The sequence below is a fragment of the Typopeltis vanoorti genome, chromosome 18 (genome assembly GCF_054136105.1).
Source record: "Typopeltis vanoorti isolate ZY-2024b chromosome 18, IOZ_Tvanoo_1.0, whole genome shotgun sequence".
Classification (NCBI taxonomy): Eukaryota; Metazoa; Arthropoda; class Arachnida; order Uropygi; family Thelyphonidae; genus Typopeltis; species Typopeltis vanoorti.
Window position 1 is genome coordinate 98,184,222 of NC_143566.1, and position 26,144 is coordinate 98,210,365.

At 35.8% G+C, this 26,144-nt stretch overlaps 1 protein-coding gene and 1 non-coding gene across 4 annotated transcripts in view; both read right to left on the reverse strand.

The window, feature by feature from the left end:
* The window catches only part of Su(dx) (WW domain containing E3 ubiquitin protein ligase suppressor of deltex), a 436,167-nt gene that overhangs the window by 384,102 nt on the left and 25,921 nt on the right, over window positions 1-26,144 (reverse strand). For all 3 annotated transcript variants that reach the window (XM_090407874.1, XM_090407872.1, XM_090407873.1), the window contains one exon: window positions 2,083-2,154. The gene's annotated coding sequence lies outside the window, so the exon portion shown is untranslated. The remainder of the gene's footprint in view (window positions 1-2,082; window positions 2,155-26,144) is intronic.
* Window positions 14,205-14,321, reverse strand: LOC150096976 (small nucleolar RNA SNORA26). Its single transcript, XR_016549866.1, has one exon. It is a non-coding gene; the product is annotated as a small nucleolar RNA SNORA26 (small nucleolar RNA).

A 26,144-nucleotide genomic window follows, 5' to 3' on the forward strand; every position in this document is an offset into this window, starting at 1 on the left:
AAAAGACATAAAAACTGCACATACAGACTTGTTGGTAAGCTTTGACATTGTCTCTCTGTTCACAAATATCCCTCACAAGAGACAACAGAATTTCTAGGCAAAAAATTACCATGGGACACAGACTTATTCAAATGTACAATTATATCTGGTTACTTCATGTGGAAAGAAAAAATATATAAACAAGAAAGAACTGCAATGGACTCACCCCATCACCTAACCTAAACAACTTTTATCTTGAACACCTCGATGAAAGAATCTTCTGTCTCGACTCAAAACCGTTTGGCTGTGGTACATTGATGACATCTTTGCAGTTTTGACTCACACAGAACCAGAGCTCCACTCATTTCTACAAAAAATCAATACCCTACATTCTTGTATTAAGTTCCCACTAGAAAAACAATCATCAAAAGGTATTTCCCTTATAAATGTATACATCCAAATAAGCAAGATGAATCCATTTCCACTTCTATTTACCGAAAACCACTTTTTACAGGTTATTATATCCACTACATCAGTCCACAATCCATTTCAAAACTATGACCTCATAAAATCCCTAGTATCAAGAGCATACAAGATTTGTTCTTCTGAAGAATCTCTAAAACCAGAACTATCAAACAAACAAACTTACTAAATGGCTATAATCCAAGAATAACTCAAAAAATAATAACTCTTCTATACAGCAACCCAGACAAGAAGATCATAGAATTACTATCTTCTTCTTTCTCAACCATGAGATAATAGGTTGAGTTCCCCTCTGAACCAATCTTTACCATCTGGCTCTATCTCTAACCATTTCTGTTGTCATCATTCTGAAGTTTGATAATTGTGACCTTTCCTTCAAAGACTGTACCCAAGTTCTTTTTGGTCTGACTCTTGCTTGTCTTCCTCCAATGATTCCATTCAAGACTATATATCCCACTATGGCATGAATGTTTGTGATTGTCTGTGAAAATAGTGGTGGTCAGCAGTAGATGGCGCTGGTGTAGATGATGAAGGTAGTTGTAGTTAGTGGAGTGGTGGAGACGGAGAGTTGTAGAGCAGGTGCCCTCACTCAGTGAGTTCTTGGTATGTAAGAATAATAATATGGTAATCTCTGAAAGGACATTCTCTGGAAGTGTCCAAACCTTCTTAATTGCCATTTAAGAATTACCGCTATAATAGTTCTATACCATATATTAAAGGCATCTCTGAAAGGATAGCAAAAATTATGAAAGAATATGAACTCAATGCTACCTATAAACCCATCAACCAAATTCATAACCTGCTACCTTTAAAATGCAAACTCTCACCACTAATGCTACCTGGCATATACAAAGTACCATGTTTGTGCAACTTGTCTTACTACGGACAAACAGAACGATCTGCCAATAAACGTATCTCTGAACATCATGACCACATCGGTCTTATCAAACCTCACAAATATGGCCTGGCACAACATGGGATTGAAAAGACTAGCTAAAAAATCCAATAGGAAAACACCAAGCTGCTACATAGATCCATATATAAACATTAGCATTTAAACAAAGAAAATCCTGCAGCACTATTTATCGACCTAATTTCAATCATAATAATTGCCTTACTATTCAAAAAGTGTGGGAAATTGTTATCGTCAGCTGTGTTAAATAAATTTGTAATCGCTTATATTTTTATTTTTTAATTCAGATATTTTAATTTATTTTCAGCCCAACAGTTTTAACCTATGAATACGTGACTGTATGCATAGAGGAACTCCAATTTAAACATGCATTCTACTGTTTCTTTACACAGTAAAACAAAAATCTGAATAATAAATTTAATCTTTACTATGGTACACGTGTGATTCTATAGTTACTGTCAACTATATAACACAAAGATGCTAAGAAATTCACAAAATAAAGAATTTAAATGCCAAATTACATGTTTTTAAAATGTAATAACAGAAATACATGACTTATCTTATTTCAATATGTTAAATTGGATATATTTCCAAAATATTTTGTACATAGATGAATAAATTAAGTGAGTGTTCTTAATATCCATTCCATAGCACCATTTTATAATAATAATAAACTAACTGAATTAATTAAAATAAAATTTACAGACCTCTGTTATTTTCTGCAGTAGTCAAGATGGCAAAAATAATACTCCCATTGTGCAGATTATAAACGTTATGATCTATAAACAAAAATATAATTTAGTGAATATTTAGTTAATGCAATTTTTCTATGCTATTACATATTAGATATAAGGTTATAATTCTTATATTTATGCAGCACTTGTTATTATCTATCCAGACATATGTTGGATATAGAGAATGGGAAATAAAGTGTGGCAGAAAAGGGGGAAGACATATAGTGTTATCTGTTATACAGAGTTTGTGGCAGTTGACAAAATACAGTGTGACTAATGTAGCATAAATAATAGTTTGCAACAAGAGCTCATATCATTAGAAGACATGGCCATTTTAATATCATATTGTCATGCTGGTAATTAGTGTAACTCTTTGTGTTTTCCATTGTGTGTGTGTGTGTGTGTGTGTGTGTGTGTGTGTGTGTGTGTGTGTGTGTGTGTGTGTGTTGTTTTATTTGAACATCACATTATAGAAAAGTATTTGAAAGATGTGTGACTAATGTGCCTTGCTAAGAACAAATAGTTTCATTATTTTTCTGTAGTTAAGTGTAGTTTTGTTAGCTGGCTGTTAACATACCCAAAATATATACTAACAGCAATTGTAGTAAGCTGTTATAAATTTAGCTGGACATTATTATAAATTAAATCGCAAAGTTAATTTTTTTTTTCTTAGTTAACAGAAAAATGACATAAATTTGTCATTTTTTTTAAACTAAGATATAGAAAATAGTAATAGCACTACTGCAACTACTTTAACCAATGCAGTCACATTTCCAACATTTTTGGAAAGCAATCATGCAGTCTTGACCTGGGAAACTGCCAGAGAGGAAGGTTCCATGGGTCGTAACCTTCTAAGAGTAACTATAAACAGGACTATAGATAATCCAGGATCCTAAATCAAAAATAACAATTGTATGCTAAAAATAGGATATCATTGTTACTGAAAGAAAACTATCTATAAGAAAGAATGTTTATTCATGTTATCATAAATAGAATTTAGCTTGATGTAGTTTCTAAATATATATATTTTTTTTCCACTAGAGATCATACCTGTGATCTAATCATTGTTTCTCTAGCTTACTGTATGTAACGTAACTCAGCTTGTCCTGTATATTTGTATATGCTCCAGATGATGATCTTAATATGACGATCGAAACGTCAGGAAATTAAAAGTTTTTTATAACACGGTTGTAAAGTCCATAATTTCTAAACTGAATGCTGATCACCACGCAACACTAAAAGAAAGGAATATATGTGTAATTACAATGCAGGTATTTATGACAAATTGGAAGTCAGCTTAGAGCAGTACTGTGGCATAACAATCTGGAGGGGGGATGGCCAAAGGATGTTTGAAGAAAGCAGTATCAGACTGCACACCCACAGTCAGGAAGTTAAATCAGGTCAGAGTTAGATGGACAAGTAGCTTCATTAAGCAGGAGGTGCAGGAAAAAAAAAAGTTGAGGGCATATAAAGAAAAAGGTGATCAGCAAACCCAGCACAGTAGGGAAGGCCAAACTAATTATCAGAGTAGAGGCCAAAAGACACCCTATAGGTATCTTTTGGTATATGCACTCTCTCACAATGCATTGCTACCACTCCATGAAGGAGAGAGAGAAAAAAGAAATCTTCCCTGTAGCAATTTTAAGCCAGGGACTAATTTAACAATGAATGCTAGTCTGGCTATGTATCCATTCAACTAAGTTGACATTAAAAAAAAAAATACTCTCAGTACTACTAACACTTTCAGGTGGTCATCCTCAATGCAATAACAGGGCTTTGGTTTATTTTAGTGATCACAAATGAATTACTGCTTGCAAGACAACTGAGATGTTAAAAAATTGTTCATCAAATAATCTTAATGAAACTGATTGCTTTAAGAATGAAAATTGCTGCCTTATAAGATGTGTGTGTGAACACATGCAGGCATTCACTCGCTCACTCACTCACACTCACACAGGCTTGTTGAGTTGCTATTGATATTTTCTTAACTGTCACTTTTTCAGAATAGGAAGATTTCACGATAGGAGTGGTAATGGCTAGCTTCATCTTTGCATCCTGACATATTTGTTCTGTTCTTATCTTTTGTATTTCTTTTGCATCTTTCCACCTCTGGCATGCACAGGAGTAGACAGATAATCTCCTTGAGTTGACACATTTAGTTTTCTTTGCAGAGCAAGAGTTATTATCCAGCTCTTTACTACAGGATAGGGCACAGGTGGTAGAACCATGACAAACAGTTTAGCCATGTCTGTATTTCTGAGATTTAAAGCACCTCTGTGGATCAGATGCATCAAGTAATGCATCTGATATACAGCCTAACAGGTAAACTCGGATACCATGCTCTTACAGATGGTGGAAATTTAGGTGTATCAAAAGTAAGGATGATATTCCTAGTTAGAATGAAATAACATCTCTATGCATCAGGATGAATCTCATACTACTCCTTGATCTTTAAGCTCTAAACATGCTTTCCTTATCTGGAACATCAAGATGATCTCATTCTGATATCACTCTCCTTAATGTAATAATTTATGAGGTGTCCCTGTAATTGGTATTTCGCCCACCGATGTTGCACTGAGTAATTTTTTGTTGATATGATATCCTTCATATACAGTCTGCTGCATATCAAGGAATATACAACAGACTGTAGACAGCAGACAACCCCCAGACATGATATAGTTTGCTGATATCCTTATGAACACAAGGATATCAACAGACTAGTTTTTTTTTTTTTTTTTTTAACTGTTCTGGGAGTTCTGCCAGCCCTAAATCCTTTTGAATAAAGAAGGGTGTCATTTTTCTTATTGACTTTTAACCTGTTGCATGAATGATGAGAAGAACTGATACATTTATACTGTTATCACATCTGTTTTTTTACTTCTGTAATCAAGTAATGCATCTGGTATCACTACTTGATCAGGATCCTGTGAGGGCCCTGGAAAATTTTGAGGATAAAAAAATCATGCTCAAAAGATTTTTTTATTTAAAAAAATCCTTTTTTTAAATAAAATAAAAAGCACCAGAGCTCCCCACTGAACAAGGAGCCACACATGAATTCCCACTGGCAAGCAATGACTACACTGGGGAATGGAATGCCAAAGCTACCTAGGATGCTATACCAACAACACAGCAAGCCTTGGGCCCTGACCATGGCACAGGAACCTTACTTGGCAACTCCATTTACCTTGGCATGCATGATCACTAGCTGAATGATCCTGGCCAGACTGTCCAAGACCACCTTTTCTGAGGCAGAAGCCAAAGAGATGTAAGACTACCAGGATCCCCTTTCCAGATCTCAATAAGTCACACCACATGAAAAACATAGCAGCAGTGTGTTGGATCCCAGTGATGGTGGTCTGGTAAACAGGATAGCATAAAAACTCAAGAGAAATAGATAGAAGAATATATGGGAAGAAGAGAAAGAAAAAAAGAGGAAGAATGAAAAGAGCCAGTACCATCACTGGGAGGCTGCCTCCACCACGTACAGGTGCCCCATACAAGGAGAGGTAGAAAGAGGGTAAGGTAGTGCCATTATATAAAGGTGGCACCAGAACAGTAGTAGCAAATTACAGAACAATTAGTTTCTCTGGAGTGTGGTTAAAGTATTGGAAAAGTTGGTTAAAGGTAAAATTCAGAGAGTAGACATAAATATGATAATCTATAGGGGACAGCAAATAGGAATGGATTTAATTAGAAACCAAAAGATGGTGGTGTATGGTGGAGTGGAATCAAGGCAAATGAGGGGTGACTAGTGGAGTACCCCGAGACTCTGTATACTAGGACCAGAATTCTTTAATTTCTACTACATTAATGATATAGCAGAAGATTAAAGGGAAGATATTCAGTGCAAAACTGGACGATGTAAAACTGGGGAGGGCAACAGCTGATATAGTTAATGTAGATATCCTGCAGGATATGTACATTACCTATATTAAATAACTTGGCAGTCTAAGTGAAGGATGATGATGATGATTGTCAATTTAATGTTGCGCAAGGTAATGCACTTCAGATTGAATAGATTACATACTGTGTATCACATTTTTGATACTAGATTGCAGGAGACTGATGAGACAAGGGATCTGGGAGAGTTATGGTAATTGTGGACAGGAGTTGAAGCTCAAAGGGTATACTGCAAAAGTTGGCAAAATAAGTCAAAGGATTACTTGGGTGTTGGAAAAAGCCTAAAGATAGGAAGATTACTGAGGATTCTGACATAAACACAATGACAGAAATACTTTCTATTGTAGATATAGCACACTGTTGGAGTACAAAATGCAGCATGAAACTAATCACTCTCCCTGTGTATGGATGACTGCATGGTAGGCATAGCAGTATGGAAATGATTATTTGCATGACACAGGGTGTCACAATCATGAAAGTCTAATTGCAATAAGGCTACCTAAGGTGAACTAGCAGTCACTTCACTAAGCATCCATATTAGACAACTTTACATGCAGGTGAAAAATTTATGCAATTGTTATCATTGATTAAGTATGTGCAACTGTGAACATGCTGACTCCATTTATCAATCCTGAATGGGCTAATATTTTCTTCGCATACAAACAAGTGAATGGAAATTACACGGAAGCATATCTCCTTTACAGGATGGCGTTTCCGCACATACTACATTTGCAACCATCCAACAATATCTATGAGAGATAAGATCAAAGACAGCTCACAGATCAGGGACAATCCAGACATGCATACATCTGTGTTAGAGGAATATGTACTAGGACATAGTGTTGGGTTAGAGCCTGGAACTAGCATGAGAAGAGTGGCTGCATCAACATTCCATGACAAATCTGTCATCTGGAGCAACTGTATCCTTATAATGTGTACAGATATCTCAATGTCAGTTTTTCACTGGCATCTGCAAAGTTTTGTAAAAGCCACTGAAATTCCAGTGCTTTTTTATAGACGAATCTCAATTAATCACAATGGCATAGTGAACTTGCACAACATGCATCTCTGGCATGAATCTACGTGAAATCAAGTGTGCCAGCACAGCAAAGATATTATGTGAATGCTTGGATCAGCATCATTGGAGACTAACTAATTGGTCCACTGTTTACAACACATTCTTACTGACTATTGCCATTTTGTTAGAGGATATGTCATTATCAACATCCTGGTGCATGTGGCTCATGCATGATCAGGTGCCAATACATTTTCATTGCACTATTTTGGGAGCATCTCAATCATACCTATCTCAGTATGGAGAGGTAGAGGTGGGCCTCTTAAATGACCAGTATGATCTCCCAATATAAATCCACTGGATTTCTTTGAATGAGGATAACTGAGGGCATTGATTATGCAACACTACTGCCTAATGAACAGGCTCTCCTCTCTGCCAAAGGACTGTGGATGGTTGTACAACAATATAGAATACTCTAAGACTTTTAAACATGTATGAGAATCATTCAGCCAATGCTTTGCAGTATATACTGCTGCTAAGATTCCATGTCGAACATCATTTGCTGTTATTTATCCAAACACAACTGCTCTCCTTGATCATTTTCAATATATAGTCACTACCTGTAATACAAACCTGTTACCTTTTCAATATGCATGAAGTGCAGTTTTACACATGCTCTCTGGACGATGTTTATGTGATCCTTTAGTTATCAGCATCAAAACAAGTACTGAGAATTTGGCCAAACATTTTAGAAGTGTCTCCTGTATATGTGTATATACAGGAGACACTTCTAAATATGTTTATGTATATGTTTAGTCATATGCACAGTATACTGTGCATATGACTAAACATACACACATAATCACAGTAATGAGATTTTTTAATAAGTAAATATTTCGTCCTAAGTATAATAGGACATCTTCAGTACAGTTAATTCAAACAATACTAGGAATCACATACAGTTAGGGTGCATGCTTACAATGGAATCCATCTATGCGTGCAGTAGCGCGTTATAGAATTATATTAAAATATATCTGAGAGAAAAAAAAGGGGGTTACATTAAAATCTGATAACATATATAAAATTATTATTACCCAAGACCTCATGGAGTCAAAGACTCATCTGGGACACATGCTCTCTGGCTATCATATCATCTCTCTCTAATTATTTTACACAATTTAGGATATCAATTTCCCAGACTTTAGGAATAGTAAGAAAGTCATTATTAAGGTTCAAACCGGGTCTGTGAAGTAGGGCTTCAGCACTTTCTTTATATAAACGTTCACGTTTATATAAAGATCTATGTAGAAGTTTGACTTTTTCCAATGGATCCTATGGTTTGGGTTCTCAATTCTGTGTCATGTGAGGCCGGATTTCAGTGGTTTGATAAGACGGATATGGTCTTGATGTTTCGAAATGCATTTGCTAATGGATCTACCTGTCTGTTCACAGTAAGACAATTTACAGGAACATGAGATCTCGTACATGCCAGGTAGCATCAGAGGTGAGAGTTTCTCTTTAGGAGAAGGTAAAAAATTGAGGATCTAGTTGATTGGTTCTGCAGGTAGCAGCCAGTTCACCAATCATAATTTTTGAAAGATGTTTGGAAATGCCTTTAACATAAGGTATGGGAATCCTACGGGCTTCTTCTTGTCTAGGTTGATGTATGGTTTTTTTGAGTTGTTTTGGGGTTGTATCCATTTTGTATGGCTATTTTACATTATTAACAATTCTTGGTTTAAAGATTCTTCAGAGGAGCAAAGTCTGTGTGCACTGGTTACCAATGACAATGATGCAAATTTTTGAGATGGATGATGAGCCGAAGAATTGTGAATGTACGAGGGTGATCTGAAAAGTTCTCAGCCTCAACCATCTATGGTCGAGGCTGAGAACTTTAAGCATCCATGTGAAATTGCAAGTCATTCTATCAAGTAGTTTGTTTTATACAGCTGTCTGAAGCAAAAGTGTTGTCTGTATACCTTGAAATGGATACAAATGAGTATTATATGGTTATAAAATTCTTTGTAAAAGACGGTTTAACACCAAAAGAAATTCATTCGAAGTTCATAAAAGTTTATGGGCACTCTTCTCCTTTGTTTTCGACAATTAAGAAATGGCTGCCAAGTTTAAACGTGGCCATGCCATTCTTGAAGATGATCCACATGAAGGACATTCAAAAAAGTGCAACAACACCAGAAATCATTGATCAAGTGCATGATATGATATTGGGTAACCAGCGAGTCAAAGCACGTGAAATTGCTGAGACTATAGGCAATTCAAAAGAATGTGTAAGATATATTTTGCATGAGGTATTGCAAATGAAAAAGCTTTGTGCAAGATGGGTGCCGTACTTGCTCACAGCACATCAAAATGCATTCAGATGAAAATCTCTGAAAGGTGCTTGCAGCATTTTAATAAGAACAAAACTGACTTTGTGAGTTTATTTATTACTATGGATGAGACTTGGATTCACCATTACACACCAGAATCCAAATAGCAGTTCAAAACAGTGGACAGATGCCGGTTGTTCAGTGCCAAAGAAGCCAAAGTCAGTTCCACCAGTAGGAAAGGTCATGGCATCGGTATTTTGGGATGCTAAAGGCATTTTGTTTATTAATTACCTTGAAAAGAGTAAAACAATAACCGGAGAATATTATTCCGATCTTTTAACCAGAGTATGCAAAAAAATTCACGAGAAAAGATGCGGTTTACAGAAGAAAAAAATCATCTTTCATCAGGACAATGCACCTGCCCACAAACGTATTTTGGCAATGGGAAAATTAAGGAATCTGCACTATGAATCATTGAAACATCCACCCTATTCCTCAGATTTGGCTCCCTCTCTTCCCAAAACTAAAACTCTTCCTTGCTGGTCAGTGTTTTTCTTTGAATCAAGAGGTGATTGCAGCTGTAGAGGGGTATTTTGCAGATTTTACTTAGAACCACTACAGGGATGGATTAATGGTGCTGGAGCATTGCTGGAATAAATGTATTAGTCTTAAGGGAAATTATGTTGAAAAATAAAAATAATTTTGAAATTATAAATTCGTTTTTTCATTGTTAGGCCAAGAACTTTTGAGACCATCCTCGTAGCGACTTGAAAATGTCAGCTGGCGATAGACAGAAGTGGAGATAGAACCATCTTCTTTTCTATGGATGTGTACATCCAGGAAGGAGAAACCTTATGTAGATTCTTTTTCTAGCAACTTCCTGTTCAACTTAACAGTTCTTGTTAACTGTACTGAAGATGCCCTATGATACTTAGGACGAAATATACACTTATTAAAAAATCTTATCACTATGGTTACATGTGTGTGTTTAGTCATGAATGCTCCACAGGTTTCATTATACAACAAAATACTGTGCATATATATGTGTGTATGCAAAAAAAATGAGCCTCCATAGCTCAGTCAATATAGACAAAGCCCTTTGGTCAGAGAGATCTGGGTTCAATTCCCATCCATGATGTGAGGAACCTTTATCTGGTCTTTTTCCACTAAAGGTGAGTTAGCCAGTCTCATATGAGGTAGGGGATTTTTTCACCCGAAAACTTGGGTTTTTTGTCTTCCAGAACAGGCAAATTGGCCCAGTGAACATCTACAGACATAGGACACACCGGGAGGCATAGGGCTTATCCTCGAGTTACGGTTGTGAAGTCCACAGCTAAGAACCTTAATGGTTCATGAAAGCTTAAGAAGAAGGAGAATATGCAAAAAAAAGTACTGAATAAATAAAGTATTAATAATAAGATGGTAGATTATGTACTCAAAATGTGCATCATGTCTTTCATGACAAGTTTCGTAGTGCATCCAAATCTTGGAGAACAAGAGTTGGGATAGGCGTATAGGTTTCTGTGATTTAGCAGTTCATAAGAAAGATTCCGGTAATTGGACCACATGTTTATTAAGATAAATATCAATAAAAAATAAAAATAAAAAAAACCGATAAGTTTCATAAGTCGTTTGACTTGCATCTTCAGGGGTCAAAGGTAACTAAAAGTTTAAACACAAGTAATGAGAAATTACTCAAAATAGTTCATTCGATGCAGTTGTGGCCGTCTAACTGTTCATTGGTTTATAAAGGTTTGAAGGTGGGTCATGGTGGAATACCCATTCCTTCAACTTCAATGATGTGATATTGAAGAGTGAGAAAGTCAAAAACCGTCAGTATTTTACCTCGATATGATAAAAATTAATTAAGAAGGGCTATGATGGCAAAATGATTTGATGCATAGGCTATGTAGAAGGAATGGATGCAAGTTTTTGGATGTGTGGAGTGAAGTTGAGGGAATATTAGATTTGTATAAGGACAGCCTACACCTGAATGTGAATGGTATCAGGAGTCTACAAAAACTAATAACTGGTATGAAACCTAACAAAGAGAGCCAGGGAAACTAAATTATAAATGGAGGAATGGTGAGAATGCAAGTGGAAGAGCGACAATGTTATATAAGTGTGATGGACTTTGTTGTGGAAATGCTGACGAGGAGAGAACGATTTCAACTTTATGTTCGTCTGGTTGGGAACCAAAAAATGTGGGTAAATATGTCTACATGCATAAGGCACTAGAGAAGAATAGAGATCTGCAAGTTGTCCAACTGCGTCATGCAGACTGCAGACAAGAGTATATAAAAGAACATGCAGATATTATTATATCTGTATACGAATGCTGGGAGTATCGGAAACAAAGGGGTACAGTTTGTTGCCTTAGTCAATATGTTGGGACCTCAGATTGCTAGCATTAGAGGGGATAAGAGAGGGGGAGGGGGTGCTGCTAATGATATTGGATGACTTGAATCTAGTTAGTTGAGACCTATGATTGCAGTACTACTAACAATATTTCATGTGGCACTGAGTTTGAAACTATCTAGTGTGAGGTGGAATCTAACAAGCTCAAAATGCATTTTGATCATCAATAATGCATTTTTTCATCAATCTTAACAAGATATGTTTCTTCATCACTAAATAGAAATGATCAGCGTGAAAACAGTAATCATAATGGGAGACTTTAATTATCCAAATATGGACTGGGCAGCAGTAGAATCTCATGAGAAGAATGAAAATGCATTTATTGAGCTGTTGAGAGATAACTTCCTCAAGCAACATGTGACAAAAGAAACTGGAAGTCAAAGATTGTTAGATTTGATTATAGTGTCAGGAGGTGTTTCAGTTAAAGACGTAACTATTGCCTCCAGTTGGTGACAGTGATCATGTGGTACTCATGTGGGAAATGACTAAGTTTATGAATATTCCATTCAGAAAAGGTTACATGCTGAACTACAAAGCAGAAAATTATGACCAACTGAGGAGTATACTGAGCTCAGCGGAATGGGATCGGTTGCTGGATGGGAAGAATATCGACACCTTCATAAGACCTCACTTGGACTATTGTGTGCAGGTCTGGTCTCCTGGTTTCAGTTGTCATTCTGATATATTGGAGAGTGCAAAGGGGAGTGTTAAAAATATCAGGATTGTGGAATACTGATTATGAAAACAGAGTGAGAATTTGTAGAGTGCAGACACTAACAAACAGGAGAAAGAGGGGGTGATATGATTCAGACTTACAAACATCTGAAAGGGTCATACAGGATTTCAATTTATGGAGAGTGAGGGAAGAACAAGAGGGCATCCTTGAAAGTTGAGAATGAATGCTGCTAAGAAGGGAGTAAGGGCTAGATTTTTCTGTCATAGGATGGTGCACGATTGGAATGGATTTCCACTGGATGTTGTGAGTGCAAGCAGTATGAATGAATTCAAGAATAAGTATGATAGCTGGTGCATTTAGTGGCTATCCTCAAAAGTCCCTGATTCCTTGGTGGTCTCTCTTAATAATATCCCCAAATGAAGGCATCAAGTGATGTGAGATCAGAACTTAAAGATAACCACATGATGTGTGACAGGCTGCTCTGCCTTGTTGGAATACGTATGCACGAAATGGAATGTTTTTTGCACAACATATCCTATGAAAATCACACCTCATTACTAAAATACTCTGGATTAGAGATAGATATTGAAAATTTCAACATCTGTCTCTAATTCAGAGTATTCTAGCAATGTGTGACACCGTTTGTCTACTTGTATATGGAAAAATAACTTCTGTATTATTTCAACCTTGATATCACCTATCCATAGAGAAGATCAAACTAAAGGACGAAACCAGCCCGGGTAGTGGCCCTTCCCAGGTCGAGCTTAACGCAATAAGCAGGCGATGAGTTGCATCAGGTTGCTGAAGCGAGTAGAAAAAATAAATTAAAAAAGACGTGTTATTAGTGTTTATTAAATGTGGATGTTCACTAAATATATTGTAATAAATACTGCGATTTTTAATAACATTCAGCAAAATCTTCAAGTTGTTTTGTCCTCATCATCAAATTCCTGCCATGTACCCTCAAGGGGTGTACAGGATATGATAGTACTACATGAAAAAAATTACATCATTACTAACTTCCTATCTACAATTTTCCTCCAAATCATTCTGTTACTTGTCAAGACTCCAACATTATCAGATCTTATATTTCTATCGTCTAAGGCACTTTGTACCGTATCAATCCACCTATATCTTGGTTTTCCTCTGGGTCGTTTTCCTGCCAACCTGGCAGAGAACACTTATTTTGCTAATCTTTCCTTGCCTATTCTATTTAAGTGACCAAACTATCTGAGATTAGCTCTGCTAATGCATTCCTGGATGCTGACAATGTCACGTTCTTTCCTAATATCCTCATTTTTAATATGATATTGCCATTGATGCCATCTGTTCATGCCTATAATCTTTCTCAGGACTCTCATATCTGGTCTCCAGTCTTTGGTCAAGTGTTTTACTTTTAACCCATGCTCTCAGATCCATAAGTTAAAACTGGTTCGAACACTGTTGTATACAGCTAATTTAGTGTTCCGACTAATTTCTCTCTTATTCCATATGAATTTATTCAATTGACTTCCCACCATTACAGCTTTGCTGATTCTGTTGTCTATTTCTATATTTCATTTACCATCTTCAGTAAAAATCATGCCTAAGTAACTGAAATGTTTTACTTGTTCCACAGGTTATCCATTCACAACACAGTTGACGTTTTCAATGATTCTGCCTATTTTCATTGTCTTTGTCTTTTTATTGCTGACCTTCATACCATATCTATTACAACAGCTATTCAATTTAGTCAGAGAATCTTGCAGACTTGCAAGAATAAATCTGCATAAAGCAAAGAGCTGACAATAATGTCAGCTCTTTGCTTTATGCAGATTTATTTAGAAGTATAACATCATCCGCATAAAGCAAAGAGCTGACATTAACATCTCCAATTTTGATATCATGTTTAATACCACTTTCCTTCATAATGTGATCCATATAGATAATGAATAACAGAAGAGATAATGTACATCCTTGTCTCACACCAGATTTAATATTAAACCATCTTCCCGTACTTCCTTCAATTCTAACTGCTGACTTACAACTCAAATAAAGACTAAGTATTGCTTGATATAATGCCCCATTGACACCATATAACTGTAGCATATTGAATAGCTTCTCTCTTGGCACCTTGTCATAGGACTTTTCCAGATCGACAAAACTTAAATACAGATCTTTGTTATATTCCCATGCTTTCTCAACTATTTGTTGTAAAGTGAAGATCTGATCCTGACAGCCTCTATTTGGTCTGAATCCAGCTTGTTCTTCACCAAGCTTTTCTTCCACAATTCTTCTCAACCGTTTCTCAAGTATACTTGCATAGATCTTGCCAGGAACACTCAGTAGGGAAATACCTCTGTAATTCTCACATTCAATTTTATTTCCCTTTTTACATATGGGTACTATGAGAGCTCTACTCCAATCATCAAGAATTCGTTCCTCTGTCCAGCCTTTCTGAACTATGCAGTGCAGCCACTGTAAGACTCTTATACTACCATACTTCAGCATTTCTGGTTGAATATCATCTGCTTTTCCACATTTCAAGCCTTTGATTGTTTTTTTCTACTTCAAGTATGGATATGCATTTCTGACTGCATGCCTGATCGGTGTTTTTTACCACTATACTGTCATCCCTGCTTGTTTCATTTAGCAGTTTTTCAAAGTAATTACTCCATACTTCAAGGATATCTTTTTCTCCCATTTTCATGTCACCTTTATCATCTCTAACTCCTTTTACAGCACTCTCTCCTCCATTTCTAAGCTTCTTCAACAACCTCCAGAATATTTTTCCACCTTCTTGATATTTATTTTCTATATTCTTGCCAAAGTCCTCCCATGACTTTGTTTAGCTAGTTTTACACAATGTTTAGCATTCTTGCATTTGTCTCTATATTCTCTAAGAGCACAAGCTGACTTATTTGACAGGAAATTTTGATATGCTTTCTTCTTTTCCTTCACTGCCTCTTTAACTTCCTGTGTCCACCAGAGAGTTCTGATATTTTTATCCTTGCAGACAACCTCAGCACCTGCCTCTCTGGCAGAATCAATCAATGTTTTCTTCAGAGTTTGCCACTGAATCTCCAAGATTTGATTCCTGTTCTCAAACTCTTTCATTTTTTCTTCAATAATCTTTGTGTATTTCTGTCTACAGTTCACATCTCAGAGCTGCTCAACTTTTATTCGCTTTAAAACTTTCTTACATGTTATTCTTTTCAACATGAAATTCAGTTTTATCCTACTCAAGACTAAATAGTGATCACTTCCAATTTCAAATCCTCTGTATACTCTGGTGTCCTGCACCAGGGAGAAAACATCACTATCAACAATAACATAGTCAATGAGACTTTTCTTATTTCTTGCCTCTTCTCTCCATGTGAATTTGTGCACATTTTTATGTTGGAACATGGTGTTAGTAATAACCAGTCCATGTCCTGAGCATAAATCCAACAGATATTTGCCATTATTATTAGCTTTGCTCTTTTCTCCAAATTTTCCCAAAATATTTTTGTATGTCTCACAATCATTTCCTACTCTGCTAATTAGATCCCCAACAAGGACCAACTTTTCCTTTTTCATTGTGTCAGTTGCTTTTTCTAAAGCCTCAAAAAACTCCTCCACTTCTACCTTAGTAGAACCTTCTGTGGGACTATAGGCACAAATAAGTCTCATTGTCCAGTTCCCCATTCTCATATTTGCCCACATAACTCTACTTGAGACTGACTGCCATTCAAGAAGATTAGCCTCGTATTTTGTGTTGAATACTATGGCTACTCCTTCTTTTCCTTGATTGTTATTGCCTGAATATAACATTTTGTATTTATTGCTCAGAAAGATCTCACCAGTTTTGGTCTTTTTTGTTTCAGTCACCCCTATTATGTTGATCTGGTACTTATCTAATTCCTCAGCTAGCTCCATTTCTTTGCCATTCAGGCTTCTTACGTTGATAGTACCAATCTTTAACTCTGGTGATGTTGAGTTGGGGGTTTGTTTTCAGATATGTTCCAGTAGCTGACTTTTCGTTGTTCACCCTGGTTCCCTGGCAAAAACAACAGGGGTCTTGTTTAACTGGGCGACGCCCCAGCCGGCATGAAATTCTGTCAAGTTGTACCATCATTTTTTATTTTGGTTTAACCAATAAGAATACAATTTGGTCGGCTAAATCCCAAATTGCCAGCCCATCCTCATTTGTTCAGTATCCAAGTAGATACCCAACAGGGTGCACCATGAGAAGGTGAGGATTGAACATTAGGTTAGAAGCCCTGGTTGGTTCTCTGCATTCCTTTAAAGGCTATGTGGAGGTCTCCTCTCAGTTATACAGCTTTGACCCTTAAGCACCCCAAGTTATTTTGTAGGAGCACTAAACGAGCCGGGCACTTGTGTGGCGTCATTTTACAGAGACAGCCTTACACTACCGACATTCTTTTTTACATGCAGCACGCATTCGTCAGTTAGTACGTAAGGCGTTCACGTGTATCCAGGTTAACCTCTATTGCAAAGTGACATTTGGGCATCATAAATAAATCATCGAACTGTTGAGTGCTAAACACACAGTGAATGTGTAGTTAATTCATGCTGAAATAAGTAAATTCAAAATTAAACCTAAGCAGCCTTTACAAATCAGTGAAAAAAAAGGAAAGCAGCAAAAGAACTTGAAAAAGAGAAACAGAAAAGGCAGCTAACTAAATTTCTGAAAAAGTGTGAAGGTTTATCAACATATCTCTTAGATAAATTAAAAGATTTAAAGTTAGATATTAAAAATTTGCGGAGACAAGGATACGATAATGGAGTGGACATGAGAGGAAAACACAGCGTGCATTCAGAGATACTTATCGAATATTACCCCTCAAGCATTATTTGTCTTGTGTACAACACAAGCATTAAATTTGGTGATTGCTGATGCTGCTCGAGTTAATACTGAAACAGTGATTTTTTATTTTTTTAGCACTATAGAAGAAATTTATAATTTCTTGTATAGTGCTAAAATATATATTTATATAAATATATATTTTTTCAATGCTTTGACTAAATGATGAGATGTACTACTGGAAAAGTACACCAAAAATGCACTTAAAACTTTATTTGATACTAGATGGGAAGCGAGGATTGACGCTGTTCGTTCACTTAGATATAATATTGGAGAAGTTTTAGATTATTTTGTGGAAATTTATGATAATATTCAAATTGAAGACAATAATACAAAATATGAAACAAAAAAATTAGCTCTGAACAAAGATTATGGATTTTTATGTTCACTTATAATCTGGTACGAATTTTGTGCAGGATCAATGCAGTAAATAAAATACGCTAACCACTTGGTTGGCCAAGTGGTTAGCATATCACTTTCCAGCCAAAAGGCTGCAGGTTAGAATCCTGCCGTGGGCATAGATGTTTGTGACTGTCTGTGAAAATATTAGTGGTGTTGGTATAGATCAGGGGTCGCCAAACTTCTTTGACCGTCGACCCCTTCAAGAGTTTCTTAACGTTTTATCGACCCCCCTCTATTTTACTATTACGTAATTATAATAGGACAAGCGAAAAAGACGCTTATGTGAGTTTTTAGATTGCTTATTTTAAAGTTACAGTATTTATTGTATGTATAAGATAGTATATATTACTATTACTGCTACTATTACTATCACTAGTAATATCACTGGAATTACTAGTGATATTAATATTAATAAACTACTGGTATTAATATCACTGGTATTACTACCAGCCCTGCTCAACTCTTCAAATAGAGAAGTTTAGTTCGTGAATGAATAATGATTGAATTATAATATGTATATTGATTAATTTTAGAACATTAACTTTCACTTGTATGTCAATGCGCAAATATGAGACTGGGATCAAATACGTGTAAGTTTATAAGTAAATAAGCAACCACGCACGTGTTGCCATCTCGCTCCCGCCGCACCTGCTGGGCGGGAACCACAACATCCGTTTATTGGTAAATACGTCATTTTGGCCTACTTGATTGGCCTCTGTAACGATTTTCATGACCTTGCTCCATCTTACAGGTCTTATTTATATCACTGTTCCCACGATTCACTCTTAATTGCGTTGTCATTTAGGATGGAGGTAATCCAAATTAACCGAATTAAATATTACCCGTACAATGATGTCTTATATTTTTCTCTCGACCCCTAACAATGTTTCGACCCCTGGGGGTCGATATCGACCACTTTGGTGACCATTGGTATAGATGATGATGGTATAGATGATGATGGTAGTTGTGGATTGCTGTAGTTAGTGGATTGGGTAGTGGAGACGGAGAGTTGTGAAGTGGGTGTCCTCTCTCGTTGAGTCTTTGGACTTCTTGGAGGTGTCACGTAATAAATTTTAAAAAATCCAAACACAAATTTAAGTGGATCTGTAAATGCGTTAAATAATGTCTTTACTGAAGAATTTATAATAATAATAATGTCTCTCCAGAGAAATACAAATGCAAACAATCATTCACCAGAAAAAAGAAGAAACACTCAAATTTTGGAAGTCAATCTGGGATAATCCTACTGAACATAACAAAGATGCCTCATGGATTAAGGAAACAGAATCAGAAATGAAACAAAAGCAAATGAAAAATATCATTGCCACCAAAGAAATAGTCAGTGCACCAGCTAGAAAATTAAAAAACTAGCTGGTATGCAGGTTATTGCACGATAGTTACTTGGGTGCACACCCTTTTCTTTTATGAAGAGAAAAGTATGCCCAGATATTATACAGTCAGGCTCAGTGGAAGACTGTATAATATATGGGCATACTTTTCTTTTCATGAAGATAAAGATAAGGGTGCACACCCATGTAACTATCATCCAATAACCTGCCTACCAACTATGCTTAAGCTGTTCACTGCAATCATAGCAAATTCCATATACCACTACTTATCAGATCATCAGATTTATCCAATTGAACAAAAAGATAATTTTCAAAATCTAGAGGAACAAAAGACTAGAACCTTATTAATAAAATAATTCTCAGAAATTCAAAAAGACAAAAACCTAATTTAAACATGGCATGGATAGACTACGACAAAGCATTTGATTCCCTCCCACACTCTTGGATCTTAAAATCACTACAAATATTCGGAATTGGCAAAAATTAGCATCTTTATTATTATGGCTGCTGCTATGAAATCATGGAAAACAACTTTAATAGTCAATAATGAATGACTTGGAGATATCATTAAATGTGGAATTTTCCAATGAGATTCCTTGTCACCATTTCTTTGATACCTTTCTCTATGATTTTGAAACAAAACTTGGATATGAAATTCCTAAATATAATATTTAAATTTCTCATCTGTTGTATAGGGATGACGAAGTTATAAGGAAATTGGCCTAGCAAAGAGACTCTTTACTGAACACAGTTCATATTTTTCAGTCAGAACATCAAAATAGAATTTGGTTTAAGTGCATGTGTAGAGGCTTAAGTGCTGTGAGGACATCATGTTGGAGGCTTAATGGATTTTTTACAACACTCAAAAAGAATTAAAATAGAATTTAATACTTCCTATATTTCGTCCTAGTCACTAGGACATCTACGGGGATTACAAAAACAATTAATGTAACATATACACAAATAACAAACAATACTAAGCCCAACCACGTGGGTGACACTAAAGTCCTATCTAGGTAGAGTGCCCTCTAAGGGCAGTAGTAGGTGGCCTGGAATGTAAGGTGGGAACTCTGGTGATGAGTGTTTCCCAAATCTTCGGAAGCTTAATGCAACCGTATTTATTGAGATTTGGTTGGTTTTTAAAAGCTGCTGCTGCTGCTTCTAAGAAAAGTCTCTCTTTCTTGAATTTGCTGTGGTGGAGCATGGTGGTTTTCTTCCATGATACCCTGTGGGTGGTGTCCAAAACATGGTCAGCCAAGCCTGAATGGCCATAGTTGTGTTTGAAGATGTAAGACTTGTGTTCCTCTAGACGGATGGATGCTGATCTGCCTGTCTGTCCAAAGTACGCCAGCTTACAGGAACAGGGTACTTTGTAAACTCCAGGCAGAGAGAGGAGGGAGCTGATCTTTCATAGAACGGATAAGGGTAGCAAGTTTGCGGTGGGGCTTATATGCTGTGTGTAGGTTGTACTGTTTTAGTATCTTGGCTATTTTTTCGGATGTGCCACGGATGTAGGGTATGGTGATGACATTTTTAAAATCTTGTTGACGAGAAGGACGGGGAATGGGGGAGGAGTTGATTTTTTTTTTTTTTTTTTTTTTTTTTTTTGATACTGTGATCACCGTGGCCATTGGAGAGGAAAGTGCTGTGTATGTGGTTAAGCTCAGTAGTGAGGGCGGTTCCACTGGAACAAAGATTGTGGGCTCTCTTGGTAAGAGTTTTAATAATGCCATATTGTTGAGAGGGGTGGTGGTGGGAGAGTTTGTGAAAGTATCTGCCTGCGTGTGGGTTTTCTGTATACAGTGAAGGTAAGTGTATCATTAGGCAGGCGTGTGAAAAAGCAAAATTTTGAAAGGAATATCATTCTTTTTACATTAGCTTTTAACTTCAGGGCAAAAAAAAGTTTTAAACCAGTCAAATTGAATGAGTCACCCACGCTTTTTTATTCAAACGCCAATGAACAGGTAAATTGTTCTTTGTAAAGCCCTTAAGAGCGCTTGGGTTTTAAGCTCTGTACACTAACAGTGGCTTCAATTTTAAATCACCTGATGCATTACCTCCTAGTAAAAGTGTCAATCGGTCTTTTGACACTTTATACCCAGCTTGTGTTTTTTCCTTCTCTACTAGAAATGTGCACGATGGTCTTTTCCAGAACAAGCCAGTCTCGTCAGCGTTAAAAATTTGATTATCTGTGTAGCCTTCTTTCTCAATAAGCTCCTTCAATTCACAGGAAAATAGTTCTGCAGTTGTAGTGTCAGCACTTGTGCTTTCATCTTGGATTCTTACATTATGGAGTCCCATATGCTTTTTGAAATTGTAGAACCACCCGCGACTTGCTATAAAAGTTTCACTGGTTGTACCTCCTTCATTTTTGCTTTCATTTTCTTTTATTTTGTCATATAGACTTGTTGCTTTTGCCTGGATTATCATTTGACTCAAAGGAATCTTTTTCTGATTAGAAATCTTCAATCCAGATGATTAGAAGGCATTCCACATTTTCCATTGTAGAAGATCGATTTCTCGTGATCACTTTTGACAAATAAGAATCAGTGCTCATTCCATGTTGTTTAATCTTTTCTTTGCTCTGAATAATTGTTCATACAGATGACTCATTCATTGAATTCTCATGTACTATTTTAGCGAACGAAGAGCCATTCTCGTGACATTTTATAATTTCGAGTTTCTTCTCTAATGTCAACCACTTGTGTTTTTTAGTTACTCCAACAGTGTCTTCTTTGTTTTGTCTCTTTTCACTCATACTTAAATAATAAAAAAATATTAAATACTAATATTAACGTAAATAATAAAATGCCATGGGGAAAGAATGCGTCTAAGTGAGAGTCAATCAATTAACTACTGCATAAACGTGGCTCTCAACTGTTACTTGCGGTGCCCAGTAGTTGCCGGTCAGTGTTGACAATGTTAGTGTAATAATAAAAACCGCGTTAGACCAAAACCCGCATTGTTCAAAACAGTGCTATACAAGGTATGGCACTGTTTATATATATCCTGTATATATCAATTATGTGAATAAATTAATAATAATAATAAGCTAATGCCTTTATTTCCTTGTAGGGAGTAGGCAAGGCCTTTAAACCCTATTTAGCTTTTTTTTGGATACTGAGTAGGTAGTTCAGTCTCCACCGGTAACCAATGAAAGATAGCTGGCCCATGACTATCACTAATTACTGAAGAATTTAGATCGGATGGAAATTTTAATGTTATACTTGAATTGGCAAAAGAGCTAGCATTAGATTTAGAAATTTCTCCCGAGTTCAAAAGCAGTATATTATGCAGACATAAGAAAAGATTGTTCTGTTATGAATGTTTGGACGAAGTGCCAGCTGATCCGCAATCTAACTTTAAAATTACATTTTTTTTCCCAGTTGTGGACACTATTATTAATTCTTTGGCTGAAAAGTTTAATCTCTTGACGTCACTTTTTAGCATATTTGTTTTTATCCAGTTTCAAGGAAATTTCTAACATGAATGAGGTACACTTTAAGGAAACACTGTGATGATTTAAAAGTTGCACTGACTGATGGTGAAGAAAAGAATATTTGTGCCATCAAATTATATAATGAAATACAAATTCTAAAGGACATCATACAAGACAGTTACAGCTTAGACCCACCGAAAATATTACAATATATATATACACAAATGATTTAGATAGCATCTTTATTAATTTAACAATTTTGTTTAGAATATTTTTGACACTTCCATTTTCAAGACTGAAAATGATCGCTGAAAGTGGAGAATGATCATTTTCAAGACAAACTAATTAAAACATATCTAAGATGTAGTATTTCACTGGAAAGACTATCAACAACGATCGTTATAGAAGGTGATATCTGCAAGAAACTAGAAACAAGTGAAGTTTTGGATGAATTTATTTCCATACAATCAGGAAAAGTAAAATTTTAAATCATTGAATTTTTTTCGTATATTGCTTTTTCCATTAAAAATTAAATTATTCTTATCATTGTGCAATTTTTCTAGCTTGTACATTTCCAGTTAAAATAGCTCATAGCCAGTAATTGACAATGTATCTGTAATTCTAGTCTACATGCATTTTTGTACGTTTTGCGATTTTTGCTGTGTTGTTAATATGTGTATTTTTCAAATTGTACAGTTTTACATAAAATATATCTGTTTTGAGTTTTTAGCATTTAAATTTTAACTATATATTTTAAAAAAGTATGGGGCACTCAACTTAAATTTGCATCGAGGCATCAGGACCCCTAGAGCCAGCACTAGTCCTTCCCATAATGCATAGCATTTCACATATCCATAAGGATATGTGCTTTGCATTATGGGATACAAAGGCAAGTGATGTGTAGTCATTAGCCTCTATATACAAATAGCCAAGCTATGAAGTTACTTCGTGCAAATTTTGTTTCCTTACACTTGTTTAAAGTATGAAACCAAGAATATAATTTCTTGGCATCTTTAATTTATAATATAACCAAGTAGAAAAACTTTCAGCATCTATCTCTAATCCAGAGTATTTTAGTAATAAGTTGTGACACTTTTTGACCACTTATATATAGAAATATGACTTCTGCATTACTTCAACATTGGTATCACTTCTGGGCCTCTAACTGATGAGACCTCAATAATAATAACAATAATAAACATTAGTCCAATAAAAATAGCACTTGTGTTCTCCAGGTCTGGATCATACTGATGACATTTATTAATGCTTGTTATTAGGCTTGCTTACTTCTTGATGAGTAGAAAGGCTCTACTCAGTGATTGTTTTTTGCCTGTCACTAAGCGGAACTACTGCTGAGTTTCCTGTTCTTTGGTGATTCAGGTCAAGAGTAATGAGTTTAGTAGAGATCCTTCAGGATCACTCAGTAAGATTCAGAGTGATCTTGTAGATCACTGAGAGTTTTTGGAGAGGTATCCCCACATGTAAACATACCTCAATAAAGGTCGAAACTGGGAAGTGGCACTTTCCATAATGCTATGCATTATGGGAAAGGCCACATTTTACATGTCCGTAAGGATATGTGCCTTGCATTAATGGATACTAAGGCAAATGATGTGAAGTCATTAGCTTCTATAGCCCAGTCATGAATTGACTTCACATGCAAACTTTGTTTGCTCACACTTGGATAAAGGATGAAACTAAGTAATATAATAATTTCTTGGCATCTTTAATTTATAGTATAATCAAGTGAAAAAACTTTCAACAGTCAGAGACTATGTTTAGTGCTACAATAAATCTGCTCTGCTCGCATGCATGCAGCAGAGCAGATTCATTATGAAGTGCCATTCTAGTATCTCTGATTACACTCCATTCCAATCGTGTGTCATCTCCTATCTAGGAGGTTGGCTACCATGATGTGACTCATGGGTAGACTACAAGCATAACAACATGTGGCGAGGATTCTATTCTTTCACATATTGTCGTAAGTATTCATGGCTGTAAATCCAAGTGTGTGTGTGTGTGTTTATGGGGCCAGTTGGCCTCTTATGAGAGACGAAAAACCCGAACTAACTCATCTTTAGTCGAAAGAGACTAGATAAAGGTTCCTCATATCATGGAGAGGAATCGAACCCAGGTCTTTCTGACCAAAGGGCTTTATCTATACCGACTGAGCTACAGAGACTCTACTAATGTAATAGACTGTAAATAGACTATACATAGACTGCAAATATCTTGGTGCTCTATTTAGTGATACAATAAAACTACTTGTTTTTCTTGCTTCTGCAGTATACTGTCTGTTGAAGATTGAATGTTTTTTCACATTATAGGCACATTTTTATTCCAGTCTTCAGAATGAATAGACATAGTAAGTAAAAATTCATCTATTCCAGAATAAAAATTAATCCATCTATGTATTATAAGAAGTGGTTGTATCCATTGATCTATTACAAACGACTATCATATGGAGTTATCTATTACTGAAAAGACAGGTGACAAAAGAAAAAGAAAAAAAGCAATAAATTTTGGATTTGCAAAAGAGTGGATAATTCTGATGATGACTAGAAATTATACCAATCATCAGTGAATAAAAGAAAATTCTTAGAAAACCAAGCAATATAAATAAAACATAGAAATAAATACACATAACAAGTAATAAATATACGAAACACACAACAAATTTTTAAGATGATCTGATGCTCCATTAACCCACATGTATTCATCCCATGTCTAAATGAATCACATTATCCCCAACATATTTAATTAGCTACCCAAATGTACAGCTGCTATTTATTATTCAATAGTTATTTATATGTCACAAACAAGTCTCTTTCACTCTACAAATATCAAATATATATATATTTTTTTAATTATGCCATTATAATTGCAAATATGCATATCTAGAGTTTATAAGATCTCACATTATTTGCTCTACCCAGCAACTTATAGGACACATATAATATCACAAACATAATAAATTTAGTTTAATCCTTTATCCAAGTGTAAGCAAACAAAGTTTGCGTAAGGCAACTCGTGGTAAAGGTGGATCAAGCTCTCATCACTCCTTGTCTTAGTATCTCCCATAATGCAAAGCACATCTCCTTACGGACATGTATAATGCTATGCATTAAGGGAAATGCCACTACCCAGACCAGTTTTGACATTTATTAAGGTCTCGTCAGTGGAAGACAGACTCAGAGGTGGTGATACTAAGGTGGAAGCAATGGAGAAGTTCTTTACCTATACGAGTTGCCTAATATCATAAACGTTAATTATTAATAATTTGTTTGCTAGTAATGAAATTTCTATTCACAATTGTTCTTGCTCTCCCTTATACCTGATATTCTTGCATGCCTCATTAATGATGGTTCACACATTTACACCTTTTGGTACTTCAAATATACCAATAAAATATAGAATTATGGTTTTGTAATATATCTTAAAACAAATATATTAGTTTTTCCCCCCAATGCAGATATGGTTATAATTGAAGTCATGATATGTTATGCAGTCCAATATGGAAGCACAAAATTACCATAGGACACAGTGTTTTCAAGAGCCACTAGATGGTTAGGATGGAAGCAAAAGTTCCGAATGCCCCTACATATTAAATAGTGCAAACCAAAGGAAAGTACTATGCCAAATGTTATTCTCATAAAATTC